We start from the raw sequence: 17,287 nt of genomic DNA, 5'->3' as shown, positions 1-17,287 counted from the left end.
TAATATGACCAGTAATGCTTAAAAACAATGCAAGTATTATTATTATTTATTGTTTTATATAGCACCATCAAATTCCATAGCGCTGTACAATGTAGTTCTTTTATTCCTGCTTTTTTTGGGGGGCTGCCTAATAATCTCTTGCGGGAAAAAAAATATGCTAAACCACATCTAATTGAAACTGTTATAAATATCATATGACATTTTTAGAAAAGGTTACTATTAGTTTTAATGGTATAACTTTGTTGACTCTCGGTGATTGTAAGATCATCTGAGCAAGGGTCCTGGTCAAATTGTTTTGTGTTATACTCTGTTTATCCATTGTCCAGTGCTGTGATATGATTGTGCTATATAAATCAATAATAACAAGACACTATATTTCAAGGTACTTCCTTTTATTCATTTTTTGTCAATGTGTGACTATTTTTTACAGTGAAAGATGCCTTTAAAAAGGGCACGTTAAACATCAGAGACAGGGATAACAATTCCAATATAAACAGCCATTGTGCCGAACAGCATAGCTGATGGTTCAGCAGATTCATATTTGAAAAGCTCTGCAGACCTGTTGTTGTGCCTAATTCAAGAACCACACATCGTTAACCAACTGCATTTCAGAATGATTCACACTATAAATGCACTTGATATTCACTCCAAGAATGGGAAAAAACAGGTTACGCGATGGCATTACAAGTTTGTGCCTTTTAAAATATGGTTTTAATAATGGTTATTATTATTGTTGTGCCCCACACTTAAAATTGTGTAAATCTGTATAAAAATATATACAAAGGGGAATCTTCCACACTGCTCCTGCTTTGCTTTTGCTAGACCATTAAAGGGGAACATCCACTAGTTTGGTTACTAGTATATAATAGCTTTTTCTAAAAGCTCTAGTTTTTGTACAACATAATGTTTGCAAGCAGCTGCATATTATCCATTTGTATGTGTTCTTATCTTAGCCCAAACTACTAGACAAACACTGTATCATACTGCCTGTGGCAAACAAAAGAATGGCTCACATTTTCACTAATTAGTCGATGGAGGAACAAACTTCATTAGCATTGTCAAATAATTTTGAGTAGGGGAAGTCACCTAAAATATCATATGACAACAATGGCAGTCTCCAGGACTGTACATAAAAGAGATAAATGAGATAAAATCAGATATTTTGTCAGTGTTAACCGAGATTACTGTATACAGCACTGCGTTCTATGCTTATGGAGAAATTTTGTTACCATGGGACTTCCCCTTTAAAGTACTTATAACGTACTCTTAGTTCAAGAGTCTGTCTGGAAATGTTTTTGCCATTTGAAAATTATTCTTTTTTCATTATTTTTTATTGTGTGAATAATATCAAGTAAGGTTACAATACTTTTTTATTTTTATAAAAAAATAAATATTTCATGTCTATTGTACGGATTGAAAACAGGTACTTCATCAATTGCTTCTGAACTAAAATGATCCTGATCCCCAGATTGAAGCAACCAGATGTCTAACACAATGAGCACTTGGAAACGGTCTCTGCTGTTGTTATTTTAAACCTGTTCTAGAGGACACATTAATAGTGACATTCATGATGTGTACAGGATAAGTGGTAGATGATGCTTTTTATCAGAGCAGCCAAAATAACTAAAATAAATAGGTTAGCTGACACATTAATAGAAATACATAATCTGAGTACATTAAAAATATAACAAATCATTCCAGTCCATAGTCAAAAAGCAACAGAGCACAATTATAAAGTACATGGCTAAAATGTACTTTTCTTGGTTAAAAGAAACATAGAAGCTATGCTCACCTTATACAAACAGAACAAAAGTTGAAATTAATTCAAACAATACAACCGTCGTCTTTTAAAGGGGTCTTCTTTTCTATACATAATATTATAACAACCGATACAACATGCAAAATTGTCTCTATCAGTTATAGGCATATCCATTGGTTTCTATACTACATGCATACCGCATACCCCTGCTTTGATAGATAACGTAATTGATGAATCACATCAGTTTCATGATGTGAAAATCTAATTTATTTAATGAAACATTCTACAAATTACTGTTCATTTATATAAATATGCTGTTAATGTCAGGATAAGTATTTGGAACTCCAAGAACTGATAAGTGAATCAATTAAATTGCATAACAGTGCCTAAGCAAATACTTTTTTTTAATGAATTAGACTGGTGTGAATGTAAAAACAGCTTTAAAAACATGATTAAAGTGCAGTATAAAGTACACACAGTATGTATAAGGGTGGGATAACTGGAGTATTTAACCACTCTGCCATGAGGTCATCACAGATCAAAAACAGTCTTCACCAAACCAGGTGTTTTACTTTCCAAGAGGCTGGTAGGAAAAAACCTTTAAGGCCCACAATTAGTGACAGGAAGATAGTAGGAGTAACCAATTATTTGCTAAGCCCGAAACACACAGTAAATTACTGTCCACAGCAGTTACCGTTTGTCTGATAGACCTAAAGCAGCTGTTACAGAACCCATGGCAAAATAATGCAAAGGTGCTATATAACATGTTTGATCAATAGAGAGTAGGAGTCTTTATTGGGTGTGAAGAAAGAAACCAATGTATAGAATATGCTTGTTTTAACTAACTGGTAAAACAATGCTTTGAAGTCACATGAAATGTAACAATTTGATTCACAAAAGAGTTTGGATATTCAGAGAAAATAATGTACCCTTCTATCCTTTTGCTGTATATATACATAAAAACAACCACATACACATAGTTTGCATTACAAGTATAATTGTATTTTTCATCAGATGAGTTGGTCCTATGTAATACATGAAGATGTAGCCAGTCATTAGACATGGCCTACTCAATGAAGGTGGAATCATCTAGGTTTGACCCTTCATAATGTACTTGGGGTGCACTGAAATGTTTCCGTTCCCCACAATTCGTCTCTAAGCTTCTGTTTTATATAAAAAACCCTAAATGATAGTGAAGCTATAGATTGCCAGTTCAATTTGTGTTCTCTCACGCTCTGAAACCATTCACACCTGAAAGTAATTTACATTTCAGCTAGAAAAAAAAAATATTTTGATTATACCATCATTCTGCAAAGAGGCCTCAGGGGCCGGTATCTATAACGTATTTAGTTTACGTATAGCTTGTGCAGTAGCCAAATCCCCAGTTCAAAATTATGTATTACAATAAAGCAACAAAGCCAAGATCATTACCGCTAGTTCTGATCTTAAGCAGACTGTGAAAGCCATTGATTCCCTTGGAGTTTAAACTAAACCTTCCAAGCTTTGTGGGGTCGTTTTCACATTAATTTCACATATTTTCTCACTCGGTCTACCTGGAATAAAAACACAATTGCTTGTTTCTTTGTTTGCATAGACGGGTAATTGCCGCCTAGAGAGAGATGTGATTCTTATAAATAATTTCGATATGGTTCCTGACGTCTCAGCAGGTTATCTTGGAAATAACATCTCATAATTTTCACAGGAAATAATCCTATATTAATGTCTGCCATCACAGTGGACTTTCTGCCAACTCCCTCTGGTGGTTAAGGCTGAAATATGGAGAACAATAAGTACTTTTCGGGATATAATTTATAGATATATTCTGGAGGCAAACCAAAATTTAAGAAAAAAAAACACACACTAAATGAAACAAATGGTTCACAAAATACCACCACTCATTTCTTTACGAAAATATTCCCAGATTCAACCTAAATCCACGTTTCTCTATCCTGCAAATTATCTTCTTTTGTTCTAGATTAATTCAAGTTTACAAAAAAATAATTGTCTAAAAGCGATATGTGGCTGCATTAAACAGACACTTCACTAAGAAGGTACACATTGTATTTATGAGTTTGGTAAACATCTGATAAGACTTTCTCCTACTTACTCCAACTTTAAACACTCACTAAAAACTTACCTAATCAGAGAAGCATACAACCTTCCCCTTAATACACTAAATCAGTATCCTAAAGAAGCCATCTGCAAGATGCCAACCTGCAAGACCAACACAGAGTTCTCTATTTTGCCCTCACTACAATCAACTCATCCTCACCCAAACAAGTCCTCTCCCACTGTCTCTCTTCCCCTCAACTACCTAGTCCATTGTAAGCTTGCAGGAGCAGGGCCCTCTTCCCCTTCTCTACCATTGAGGTTTAACTGTGTGTTAATGTTATTGTCACTCTGCTAGCACTATATAAATAAATGCAATGTAATAACATGATCTGGCAAATGGATTCTTGCTTTGTATACACATCACTCACACATCTACTCTCAAGCAATGTAAACTTTAATCAAGTAAACAGTGATGATTCAATAGCCAGGCTATGTTTGTAGAGAGCTGAATTCAATTACTGGTATTATCAGCACAATGGTATCCAACTATATTATATATAATGATACAAAAAAAGTTGCTTTTTTCTTTAGTGTGGATAACAATGTGATTCCCTGCCATTGGCTGCAAATACCTTAAAACAGTTCATTTACAGCATAAGCATGCACACCATTAAAAGAAAAACACCAAGTGGCATGTTTCTAACTCACCTGATTCAGTTCATCAGCCTTTTTTCCCAATACAGAATGCTAAAATCTCACAAAACCTCCAGGTTTGGCACAGAGGATACCATTCCACATGAAAAGCTGAGCAGCGTTCGATCCAAAAAGAAAAAAAAACCACAACACAAGAAAAACGATTCACAAATAAAGAGCTGTTCCCAAAGTTAAATATATACAGTTATTTGGAGGAAAGCCTGGAGGCAGCGCAATGGCAGACTGCATCATAGTGATTCCGATGAATTAAAGGCTGCTGCTGTAAAGGGAGAAGCCTCCATCGTCTTCTGTCACCTCACTGTTACACATTCACAGCCTTCTGCTGTATTGCTCGGTGTGCGTATGTGTGTGTGTGCGTGTGTGTGGAGTTGTAGAGTCAGGCAGCAGGGGGAGGAGGGTTTATTGGTGCTGGGACTTCTCTCTCACTGACTCCCTCTCCAGGATTGTGGGCTCTTGCAGTCTCCCTTCCATTCTTCTAGCGCTGCTCACTTTATCTGGATGCTCTTTTCAATATTATGGACAGATCTTGTGTAGTTAATATAGGCAATGGCCGAATAATGTAGCAATAAGAGCACATTGATCATCTGTCATGTTGCTTTAGTTGCTGTTTGGTTTGGTAATATATTATGTATAATGTAATATCATGTGGAATCTGTTGGTTGCATGTAAATAAGAGATGATACTTCTTCATTTTCAGACAGCTGCCCCAACTACCCTCACTGAACATTAATGTATATTATATTTATTTATATTTATTTAGTACTTTTAGATGAATTTTTTACTTTGTGCAAAAAAAAAAATTGTATTGTAAAAATGTTCCTTGATGGTTCCTTATGGTTTTCGATGCAGCCAATCACTGTGCAGGAAATAGAGCCATATCCATATGTATAATGGGAGTGACCCCAACCCAACGGTACCTGATGGCACAGAGCCCTCTGTTAGGGCTTTGAAAACGGATTTTATTATGTTACTCAACTCCAGAGGCGTATCTACTGAAAATAGTGCATATGGCAAGCACTGAAATTGCGCCCCTGTCCAAATATCTAAAACCAATTTACTAGCCCCTGCTGCCCATATATATATAAATATTAGTCCCTGCTGCCGATAGCAGGTATAGATCAACACACAAACCCAGATCAATTGAAATTCACTTGTGATATCAGCACTGAAGGAATATATACCCCCCCTACCCACTATATACCCCCCCCACCCACTATATATCCTCTCCCCCCTACCCACTATATATCCTCCCCTCCCTACCCACTATATACCCTCTCCTCCCCACCCACTATATACCCTCTCCCCCCACCCACTATATACCCTCTCCCTACCGGGACGGAGGTAGAGGCCTCGTGGAGGAGAATGAGGGGCGCCGAGCGGTTGCTAGGCGCCCCTCTCTCTCCTCCGCATCAAAAAAAAAAAAAGACGGCGTTTGAAAGCCGCTCACTGGCGCCCCCTTCAAATGGCACCTATGGCACGAGCCATAGGTGCCATACCCTAGATACGCCTCTGCTCAACTCTAATTTGGGGGACAGTAAATGCCTGTGAATTCCACTGCTCTAATATACTGAATATATCAAAGTCTCAAGGGGGGTGAAACACATAGCGGAATTTGAGCTAAGCAATACTTGGATACCTATGGAATTCTGATGATCTATCGGAAGAGATTTTTTTTTTCGTGTGGAGCTGGATCTGAAGAAACCTCCCTAAAAACATCTACAGCTGATTCCTGACATTACTATCCCTGTAATATGACTTCAATCCTCGGTGAATAATAAGGGCACTATTAAAACCATTCATCTGAGACAATAAAATAACATTTTATTTTAGATTTTGCACTGAAGCACACTTTAGTAAATTTTTAAAATTTTCTTTTATTATCACTTCTGTGTGTATTGTGGGGACACACACACAATTAGATGTATAGTGAGGCGCTGGCTGCAGTATCATCTACACCAAACAAGCTCGTGTACAGGATATAGGTATCTCCCAAATACTTGTTTTTAAAGCAAATAGTGACTAAATGTAGATTCCTTAGACGAAATGTAAGAAAGTTTTATAGGTAGATTGGTAGATACATGGAACAGCCTCCTCTCAGAAGTGGTAAAGGCTTACACATATTCTAAAGTTAGGACAGGATAAAGGACTGATTAAAGTCTGAGTCTTTACATCACAAACAGTGGACGGAATAGATAGACTGAATGGTTCTTATCTGTTGTCAAATTCCATGCTACTATGTAGTACCTCAGTTTATTTCCCTTGTCATTGTATCAGTTATTTGTACTTACATTGTTATGTTGATGCAATTCAAATAGAAAAAATTAAAATATATCATTTTCTACATCCAATAATTGCCTTTTATTGTGTATTCTTTAAATCAATTAAATGTTTACTTTGTATTACTTACATACAGCCCTACTATACTCTTTTTTATCACATTTTTTTTACTTTGTTTACTTCTTTTGCTGTATTATGTCTTCCTCATCTTTATTATATTAATACATGTTTTCCTATGCATTCCATCATTAAATTGTTCATGTTTCCCTCAGTGCCACATCTGCACATATCAGACATGTGTCTGTTTTCAATCACTCAAAACTACCCTGTGCACTATTCATGCATGTGATTTCTCTATCATCTGCATACAACATTCAAGAAAGGAGAGCTTTTCTTTGCAAGCCTGCACTAGCAAACAAGGTTACAGTGACAGCTCATACTTCTAAAAGCTCCTCCTTCTCCATATGTAGGCTTTAAACTTTTGGGAAGGTCTTGTGGGAGCATCTCACACTAAGTGAAACGTGGCACTTACAGACCCTTGCCTTGGCTTCATGCAGTATGTCAGAAGGTAAGCCATTTCTTATATATCTGTAACTTAGTATACTTATTATCATGTCTTTTTCTTTATTTTGCATTATTTTAGATTTGCATACTTCAATTCTGTATTTCACCAAACACATTTGCAATGCATTATTTTTTTAGCAAATACTGCATTAATATAGGAAACATTTCAAAAGTTTACATATTTTTTAATACTATTTAAAACATCAGGATATAAAATGTGTACTTATGTTTCTTATCTGATTCCATCTCTTATACAGTCATTTTAAACTGTCATTTAGCATGCTTCCTGTAAGTGCACTATACATGTAGAATCACTAATGTTACTATACATTATTTATTTGAACTATGTTTACATTAGCCATTATGCTTATTATTGTAAAGTGTTTCCAGCCCCTATTGGAGTTACAAACCTAGTGCATATTATATTATTTCAGTGGGAAATATATTACTCCAGTAAATCATTCCCTGCTACTAATTCACTTATGGGATTCCAGGCTTTCTATGTTTGAGTGCTGTAAGGTGTTTGGCCATATATTTAATTCCACTTGCAATGGTTTCAGGTGTCAGTTTAATTGGAATCATGTTGTTAATAAATAATCTTAAAATTATGTTACATCGAGAAATTAGAAATGGTTAATATATTGAAAAGATATTGAATAGAACATTCAACAATGTAACAATTCAACAATGTAAATTATTTTCTCACTAATCACTAAGGGAGGCTTTTTTAGCCAGTCAGACTTACACATGGCATGCATTTCATTAATCATACAAAATTTACAATGAGCATCAGCAATTTTGTTTGCATGTATTAGAGTTCACAAGTAAATATGTAACTGAATGCAACTAAATGGGCTAATTTCACTTTGTTTTTAGTTCAACGGTTTTCCATGGACAAAACTACGATTCATGAACATACCTCATCATGAAGAAGAAAATATGTTGGTATGGCTATAATATAACAATGTCCTGCATGTGGCACCAGTACAGAAGAAAAGGGCTCTGGGTACTTGGTGAAAAGGATGAAAATGGGGTTCAGAACTACATGATCTGAAAATGCCATCCATTTCCTGATTCATCTGTCCTGGCCTGAGTATTGTGCATTGAGTCTGTTGTCTGTCAAAAGAGTCTGGGGTTTCCGTATTATGGGATTACTCAGATCCTCCTAATTTTAGAATAATCCAAAATTTAGGTCCAGAAGTGAGTGATAAAGACTCAAAGGGCCAGTTTTCCAGTGCTCAACACAGAGGCAATAAACATACCCTGGGGTCCTGAGGGATGGCTGGGTGTACTATCCTGAATCAGTCCTAGAGCAACAACCGCCACAAATGCACCAAAGAGCAGGAGTTACAGTACTGATGTTGATATTTCGGACAGTTACATTTAAGAACATTGTGTACCTGCTTATGATTTTCATACCTCTGCAAATGTAATTATTTATGTGCACAATGATTACAGAACATACATGGAGGAGGCATCACAAGACCTACATTTCATGAATCATACCATCAAATTTCCATCCCCCATTCCATATCCTGTGTGTATCTATTAGATTAGATGTAGATAGGTTAGTAAATGCAACTAATTTCACTTTTGTTTCTGTTTTCCCAGGTAAGAAATGATTCAAGATTGAATGGTATCCTGAAGAAAGTATTTTGGTATGACTAAAATATAAAAATATCCTTGATATAAAAGGATAAAAATGGGGTTCAGAGTTATATAATCTAAAAATGCCATCTATTTACTCTATTTAATCTGACCTCTCATGAATATTGAACCTTAAATTTGTTGTCTGACGTAAGAGGCTGGGGTTTCTATATTATTAGATTATTCGGGTAAATCTGTCCTAAATCTTAAAGCAGCCCACCCTTCTCTGCCACTTTGTGAAATCCTATTCCAATTAACAATGACAATCAAATATGTAGGTTCGGAAGCATGTTCTGGCCTATTCGGTGATAGGGTCTCAAGGGCCTGCTGGGGAGATCGTATCTCCTTTGTAACCAGGTCATTGACTATAAGGATGCACAGTCTCCATAGTATGTCTTCTCCTGTGTGTCTTTTTGAGGCAAATACTGTAGTTGGGATATTTCCCAGCGCTCAACACAGGGTGTGTATGGGAAGAAAGATACCTTCCCTGAGGGTTGGCTAGCTGTACTGTGCTGAATCAGCAGCCTCCATAAATACACCCTCAAGCAGGGGTTACAGTAGAGATATTGACAAATCTATGAACAATATCTACCTGTTAATAAACTGTCTTACCACTTTACATTTAATTATTTATGTGCACAATGATTACAAAGCAGAAGTTTAGCCAGTCCAAGTAACACATACTCATACTATCAGATTGTATTCCCCCATTCCATTAACCCTTGGATAGGTTTTTCTTTTAATAATAATCATGATGAGAATGGGTGGATGATATGCATTATGCATGGCAGTGATCACTCAAGTTAGAATAGATTTTAGCAATTTTGTGAGCATCTATCAGGGTTAGAATTTGCAAACATAATAGTAACTAAATGTGACAACAATTCAATTTCAATTTCTTTATAATTCAGATATTTTCTGGGGAAGAAATGATCCATGGATGTATGTCATCCTGAAGAATTAAATTTTTCGGTATGACTACAGTATAAAGATATCCTGGCTCTAGAACAGAAGACTAAGGCACTTGGTAATTGATGAAAAGGATGAAAATGGGGTTCAGAATTACATGATCTGAAAATGCCATCCATTTCCTGATTCATCTGGCCTGGTTATTGTGCATTGTCTTTCTTCTCTCTCAGAATAGTCTATATTACGGCATTATTCAGCTCCCCCTTTACTACTAGCTGGTTAAATCCCATACAAATTACAACTGACAATTCTTCTATAAAGTTAGTAGATGTGGTCTGCATCGTATTCCAACATGCATTGTATCCCTTCTCCTGCACATTTTTTAAGGGAAAAGGCTGGGAGATACTCCAGAGCTTAACACAGAAAATGCGTAGCGCAATAAAGAGACCCTACTTGATGTCCTCGCAGTTGGCTAGGGGCCCTATTCTGATTCAGCCCTAAAGCAGTGACCTCCATATATACAACCCTGAAGGGTAACTATTACAGATATAGAATTTCAGGGCAGTAAAGTTTAAGGTGCACCTGTTCTTAATTTTCCTGTTTTCTTCTGTCACTTGTAGTTGGTCTGGCAATGGGTGAAATTACCATTTATGAAGGTTGATTGTACATAAGACAACATTTTGGTAAGAATTATTATTATTAACACCTGAATATAAACATGAATAGAGACAATTATTTTTGTGTAACTGGTGAAAAGGATGAAAATGGGGTTCAGAATTACATGATCTGAAAATGCCATCCATTTCCTGATTCATCTGGCCTGGTTATTGTGCATTGTCTTTCTTCTCTCTCAGAATAGTCTATATTACGGCATTATTCAGCTCTCTGTTTACAACTAGCTGGTTAAATCCCATTCAAATTACAACTGACAATTCTTCTATAAAATTAGCAGATATGGTCTGCATCGTATTGCAACATGCATTGTCTCCCTTCTCCAGCACATTTTTTAAGGGAAAAAGCTGGGAGATATTCCAGAGCTTAACACAGAAGGTGCGTAGGGCAATAAAGAGATCCTCCTTGAGGTCCTCGCGGTTGGCTAGGGGCCCTATTCTGATTAAGCCTTAAGGCAGTGACCTCCATATATACAACCCTGAAGGGTAACTATTACAGATATAGAATTTCAGGGCAGTAAAGTTTAAGGTGCACTTGTTGTTTATTTCCTTGTTTTCTTCTGTCACTTGTAGTTGGTCTGGCAATGGGTGAAATTACCATTTATGAAGGTTGATTGTACATAAGACAACATTTTGGTAAGAATTATTATTATTAACACCTGAATATAAACATGAATAGAGACAATTATTTTTGTGTAACTGGTGAAAAGGATGAAAATGGGGTTCAGAATTACATGATCTGAAAATGCCATCCATTTCCTGATTCATCTGGCCTGGTTATTGTGCATTGTCTTTCTTCTCTCTCAGAATAGTCTATATTACGGCATTATTCAGCTCTCTGTTTACAACTAGCTGGTTAAATCCCATTCAAATTACAACTGACAATTCTTCTATAAAATTAGCAGATATGGTCTGCATCGTATTGCAACATGCATTGTATCCCTTCTCCTGCACATTTTTTTAAGGGAAAAGGCTGGGAGATACTCCAGAGCTTAACACAGAAAATGCGTAGCGCAATAAAGAGACCCTACTTGAGGTCCTTGCGGTTGGCTAGGGGCCCTATTCTGATTCAGCCCTAAAGCAGTGACCTCCATATATACAACCCTGAAGGATAACTATTACAGATATAGAATTTCAGGGCAGTAAAGTTTAAGGTGCACCTGTTGTTAATTTCCCTGTTTTCTTCTGTCATTTGTAGTTGGTCTGGCAATGGGTGAAATTACCATTTATGAAGGTTGATTGTACATAAGACAACATTTTGGTAAGAATTATTATTAGTAACACCTGAATATAAACATGAATAGAGACAATTATTTTTGTGTAACTGGTGAAAAGGATGAAAATGGGGTTCAGAATTACATGATCTGAAAATGCCATCCATTTCCTGATTCATCTGGCCTGATTATTGTGCATTGTCTTTCTTCTCTCTCAGAATAGTCTATATTACGGCATTATTCAGCTCCCCCTTTACTACTAGCTGGTTAAATCCCATTCAAACTACAACTGACAATTCTTCTATAAAATTAGCAGATATGGTCTGCATCGTATTCCAACATGCATTGTATCCCTTCTACAGCACATTTTTTAAGGGAAAAGGCTGGGAGATACTCCAGAGCTTAACACAGAAAATGCGTAGCGCAATAAAGAGATCCTCCTTGATGTCCTCGCAGTTGGCTAGGGGCCCTATTCTGATACAGCCTTAAAGCAGTGACCTCCATATATACAACCCTGAAGGGTAACTATTACAGATATAGAATTTCAGGACAGTAAAGTTTAAGAACAAGGTGCACTTGTTGTTTATTTCCTTGTTTTCTTCTGTCACTTGTAGTTGGTCTGGCAATGGGTGAAATTACCATTTATGAAGGTTGATTGTACATAAGACAACATTTTGGTAAGAATTATTATTATTAACACCTGAATATAAACATGAATAGAGACAATTATTTTTGTGTAACTGGTGAAAAGGATGAAAACTGGGGTACAGAGATTCATGATTTGAAAATGCCATCCATTTCCTGATTCACCAGTAGGCTTTGCGCTTACAAATAAAAACAGATTTGTGGTTTTGAAAACAAACATAAAAAAAAGAAAACATAGAATATTGGTAAAGAAAAAGCCATTATGTAACTGGTGAAGATAAAACAAATACACATGACCTTAAATTTCCTACTTCTGTTGTCTTCGGCAGATTTGGAAATTAGAGTTTAAAGTCTATATAGGTTATATTGGCAGGTCTGTTCTATGTTTCATTTTTTTTATTTTTTTCCGTGTGCTAATCATTGCGCATTTTTTACCAGTTAATATTTAAATGTTACATATCGCATTCTTATTATCACCAGATTTACAGATTTATAGATTTTGGCACCCCGGGTATATGAGATTTATCAACATTATTTCAGAAGGAAGCCTAGAAGCCATGATAATCAAAAAACAACAGTTTTTTCTTTTTTTCTTGTCTTCTATTATTTTAGGTGGACTGTCCAAGAACGAGGCTACCATTAATGAAGGTTTGTACATGCTAGTTATGTATAAGGATAGATATGAACATGTAAATGATCTAGCCTACCTTATCTGCGCAGCATCACGGGGGTTAACGGAAGCTGGAAATCCTACGGATTTCCGCTCCTGTTAACCTCTGCGATGCTGCGTAGATAATGGGAGTGGAAATCTGTAGGTTCGCCGTCAGGAGTTAAAGACCTTTAACTCTTGTAGAGGGGAGACAGGCCACGTTCCCCATCAGGAGTTAAAGGGCCATGCAAGCGACTCTATTGGTTGATGACAGAGGAGGCCCCTGCAGGTGACCAATAGACTCACTTGCACGGCCCTTTCTCCACTCTATTGGTCGTACGTACGGACCTTTAACTCTTGGAGCGGGGAAGCCAAGTTGCAGCACCAGGATTTTAAAAGTCTGTACGAGCTACTCTATTGGTCACAAGCAGGGGGCTCATCTGCCATCAACCAAAGTACAGGTGTACTTAATTGGTTAATGGCAGAGGAGGCCCCTGCAGGCGACCAATAGAGTTGCTCTTACGGACATTTAAAAACCTGGTGCCAAAGCTGTTGTGTAGTGCGTACCGCGTTAACCCCATATTATACCCTAGTATACATTTGCATGGTTCTATTTACCAACAGGTGATGAGTTTCACTTATTTAGATGCTTTGTGGATCAATGTTTTTTTTGTAATAAAATCACCATATAATTTGGGCATTATAAATAATGTTAACATTATAGTTTAATTCACCTGCCTGTTATCATGCCTGACTAAATAGATAGAAGACACATCTTTTGTGCCAGTAATGGCAAACATGCACTCATGTAATTTAAACATAGTGTGTACTAGTTGATTAAAGAAAATGGAAATTGATAGCAGGGGAAAAACGAAAACCAGTAACATAAGTTCAATGAGTAATCAATATATCAGACCATGTAAGAGATAGCAATTGAAAGTAACTAATTGTATTAATCAATATATCCTCAATTTTAAATATGAATAAGTTGATATATCTAGGATCAAATTCAGTCCTCAGTGATAAATGGTTTGTCTATGTAAAGCTTTTGATTTAAGATGTTAAGAAAGCCTTCCATGTAATGTGTTGAGACTGTGTGAATACATAGGCTGGAGCAGATCCAAAGCCTGGCCTCGGGAGGCGCACTCATGATAACACACACACCCAGACACACACTAATACTGTCAGGTTCAAGTGCAGCTACCCAGAAGTTCCACTGGGGCTTCTATGGCGGAGCACCGGAAGGTCACTTGACGCATGTGCCGTCATAGAAGCCCCACAGGAAGTGCCAGCAGCAGCGGAGGTTGTCTGTGCGCACCGCACAGGCGTCCACTGGCTGCCAGAGAGAAGGATACAGGTCCCCTGCAGCGCTGCAGTCTTGTAGTCAGACCTCTATTTGAGGTCTGATTATAAGATGACCTTGAATATAAGCATTTGCTCTAACAAAATTCTTGTCTTATATTCGAGCAAATACGGTATGTTTTCAAATCACAATATTTTTATCATTTTGGGAATATGTGGACACATTGTGCAACGTTTCTTGCCTATGTAAAGAAAACCATTAATTTTAGTATTTGGTAGAATATATGTATTTGCAATAAATATTGTACAATCGCTGGTGAACATTAATATTCTATATTTCCTTTTCAATTAAGTTTCTTTTTCAACTCATTCAAGACATTTAGTGTAATTTGTTATTTGTCTCAAAAGTTAAGAAAAAATCATTTAATTGGATAGTAGAGCTTAAAAATTCATATGATCAAGCATAAAAACATGCACTGAGTTGTCTTTAGCAGCCTGCTTGAAATCAATATTGTAAGCCAAGTGTATTATTATCCCTTAAGGCATATGGTTAGATGCTAATGCATTTCTTTTTGATCTGTATTGTTTTCCTTAGACACTGATCTCCCAGGTGATTCAGGGGTGACTGGGCTCAAGAAACATGTTTCCATCTTGTTGCACTTCTGTATTCTTCGTTCTACAGAAGAAATTCTTTAACCTCTTTTATAAATATTGGCAAATATTGTCATGGTAACTGCACAATGCATGATCTAATAACTTTAAAAAAAAAACAAACTCGTTTTGAATTAGTATATTAAAGTGTAGAACATATTTGCAGCATACATATGGTGGACTCAATGAGATATTAGATATATATACATGATAAATAGATTGGAGCACAAAATAACAAATTTGCAGATGTGCAAAGTACATAACACAGTATTACAACAGCACTGCAATATATTTGGGAAACAAAAAAGCAAAACTCTAAAATGCCAGGTGGTAAGTGTCATTGGGTGGTATGTGTTTGAAAGCCCTATTCTTTTTAAGATGCAGTTGGGAAGCTATAGTTGAGTTTCAAGACTGAAGAAGATGCAATTCTTGGGTTTTATTGTTTGGTGACAAATAAAGGTGTAGAGGAGAAAATGTTTGCCATATCCCAAATGGCCCACCAGTTCTCCAAGTGTAATGAATTAACAGGGTGGGACATTCCCACCTTGTGTGGAGAAAAGCATCCTGTTCAGTGCTGCACCTTCTGCAGACCTCTAAATGGTTAGTGCATCTAAAACACTTTACAATGTCATTACTCCACAGTAATATACAGAGAAGCTTAACAGGGTTTGTTACTACAATGAGGTTATTGTAACATATAGAGATAGCCTGTCTTACAATGGAGCCTTAGAGCATAAAACATTTTATGTGTCACGGAAACCTCTGTGACCTGGGGGGCACCTGGAGGCTGTATTTCCCATTATAGACGGTGGACCCCTGGATTGCATTACATACTTCCAGCAGGCGACAGTGGACACTAATTGCAGTGTAATATCTGGTTCCCTTGCTTGGATTTATGTTTAAGTCACCCTGTACCTGATTAGGGGTACAGGGTGGCAAACGTGAGAGGGCCAGAGCTCTCTAGATCCTAGTTTCCCCCTTCCTCCTGCCTGTCTAATTAGTATTATTGGTTCCGATGGCAGAATCGTGTAGGTTGGTTGTGTTTTCTGTTATAACTAATTTGCATATGATCTGCATATTGTGTTTTACATATGGTATGATGCATGCTTGTTGTAACTCACTGTCAGCCTATTGAAAGGCTCTTGGAGGCTGGTGGTGATTGTTTCCTCAATAAATTTAGTTCCTGTTTTACCTCAGTATGAGTCCTGTCTTGTTATTGGGGTAAGCCCTTGTCAGGGTGGTAAAGCACTGTATTGCTATGCTTCTGTATACTACAGTGTTGCTGAGGTTCCCAAAGAGCTGTTTCCTGCTGTCTTTGACGCTAGTTCTGCCTGAGGATTGAAGTATTGTGTTCCTGGCGGCCATGGGGAAGAGGAAGGACCCTCTAGCGGGTGTACCCAGTCGGGAGACAGGTTGTTCTCGTCACATCATATGTTGGAGGTGAGTGGGTCTTAACCAGCCAGTCCACTAATAAATAATTATTTTCTAAAAAAATCTCTTAACTGCAAAACTGACGTGAAGGTGTACCGTATGGACAAAAGTATTGGGACACCTGACCACCAACAGGGACTTTTATGATATTGAATTCAAATTACATATACATTAATATGTAGTTGCTCCCCCCTTAACAGCTTCCACTCTTCTGGGAAGGCTTTCCATAAGATTTTGGAGTGTTTCTGTGGGAATTTTTGTCCATTCGTCCAGTAGAGTATTTGTGAGGTCAGGCACTGATGTTGGACAAGCAGGCCTGGCTTGCAATCTCCAGTTAATCCTAAAGGTGTTCGATGCTGTTGAGGTCAGGGCTCTGTGTGGCCCAGTCAAGATCTCCCACTCCAAACTCATCCAACCTTAGTTGTGCGAATGACTAGTGCGAAGTTTAGGTCCACCATGACATATCAAGGCCTATTATGTGTCTATTGACCAATGCTACCTTACACTGGGAAGAAGGGAACATCAGAGCTTGGCTTCCCTGTTACAGTATATCAGCAAGGGAATGCACAACATACTTGACAAAACAGGTTAATAAACTTGTTTACCTTCATTTTGGCCATACTGAAATAATCGTTTGTAAAAAGGTTCTAGCATGGGATGGTTATGAACCATTCTGACCATCTAGTGCCAATTTCTGAATAATTTAATAAGTTTCAATATATATATATATATATATATATATATATATATATATATATATAGTTCCTGGGAGCAGGGGGAAAGCTGCTAAAATAGCTTGAGC

At 37.1% G+C, this 17,287-nt stretch overlaps 1 protein-coding gene, 1 long non-coding RNA gene and 6 other non-coding genes across 8 annotated transcripts in view; 7 read left to right on the top strand and 1 right to left on the bottom strand.

The window, feature by feature from the left end:
* The window catches only part of SEMA5A (semaphorin 5A), a 148,528-nt gene extending 143,644 nt beyond the window's left edge, over positions 1 to 4,884 (bottom strand). The window contains exon 1 of the mRNA XM_053466346.1: positions 4,520 to 4,884. The gene's annotated coding sequence lies outside the window, so the exon portion shown is untranslated. The remainder of the gene's footprint in view (positions 1 to 4,519) is intronic.
* Positions 4,885 to 7,184: 2,300 nt separating this feature from the next.
* LOC128496988 (uncharacterized) lies at positions 7,185 to 15,367 on the top strand. The gene is made up of 6 exons (XR_008354271.1): positions 7,185 to 7,370; positions 8,243 to 8,307; positions 11,792 to 11,854; positions 12,422 to 12,484; positions 13,065 to 13,100; positions 14,999 to 15,367. It is a non-coding gene; the product is annotated as an uncharacterized LOC128496988 (long non-coding RNA).
* Positions 8,379 to 8,446, top strand: LOC128498573 (small nucleolar RNA SNORD123). The gene has a single exon (XR_008354786.1). It is a non-coding gene; the product is annotated as a small nucleolar RNA SNORD123 (small nucleolar RNA).
* LOC128498569 (small nucleolar RNA SNORD123) lies at positions 10,047 to 10,114 on the top strand. Its single transcript, XR_008354782.1, has one exon. It is a non-coding gene; the product is annotated as a small nucleolar RNA SNORD123 (small nucleolar RNA).
* LOC128498572 (small nucleolar RNA SNORD123) lies at positions 10,671 to 10,738 on the top strand. The gene has a single exon (XR_008354785.1). It is a non-coding gene; the product is annotated as a small nucleolar RNA SNORD123 (small nucleolar RNA).
* LOC128498571 (small nucleolar RNA SNORD123) lies at positions 11,295 to 11,362 on the top strand. Its single transcript, XR_008354784.1, has one exon. It is a non-coding gene; the product is annotated as a small nucleolar RNA SNORD123 (small nucleolar RNA).
* LOC128498570 (small nucleolar RNA SNORD123) lies at positions 11,920 to 11,987 on the top strand. Its single transcript, XR_008354783.1, has one exon. It is a non-coding gene; the product is annotated as a small nucleolar RNA SNORD123 (small nucleolar RNA).
* On the top strand, positions 12,550 to 12,618 carry LOC128498568 (small nucleolar RNA SNORD123). Its single transcript, XR_008354781.1, has one exon. It is a non-coding gene; the product is annotated as a small nucleolar RNA SNORD123 (small nucleolar RNA).
* Positions 15,368 to 17,287: the final 1,920 nt, after the last annotated feature.

Source organism: Spea bombifrons, chromosome 5 (assembly GCF_027358695.1).
Source record: "Spea bombifrons isolate aSpeBom1 chromosome 5, aSpeBom1.2.pri, whole genome shotgun sequence".
NCBI classification, from domain to species: domain Eukaryota; kingdom Metazoa; phylum Chordata; class Amphibia; order Anura; family Pelobatidae; genus Spea; species Spea bombifrons.
This window is presented reverse-complemented; position numbering and strand designations above follow the sequence as displayed.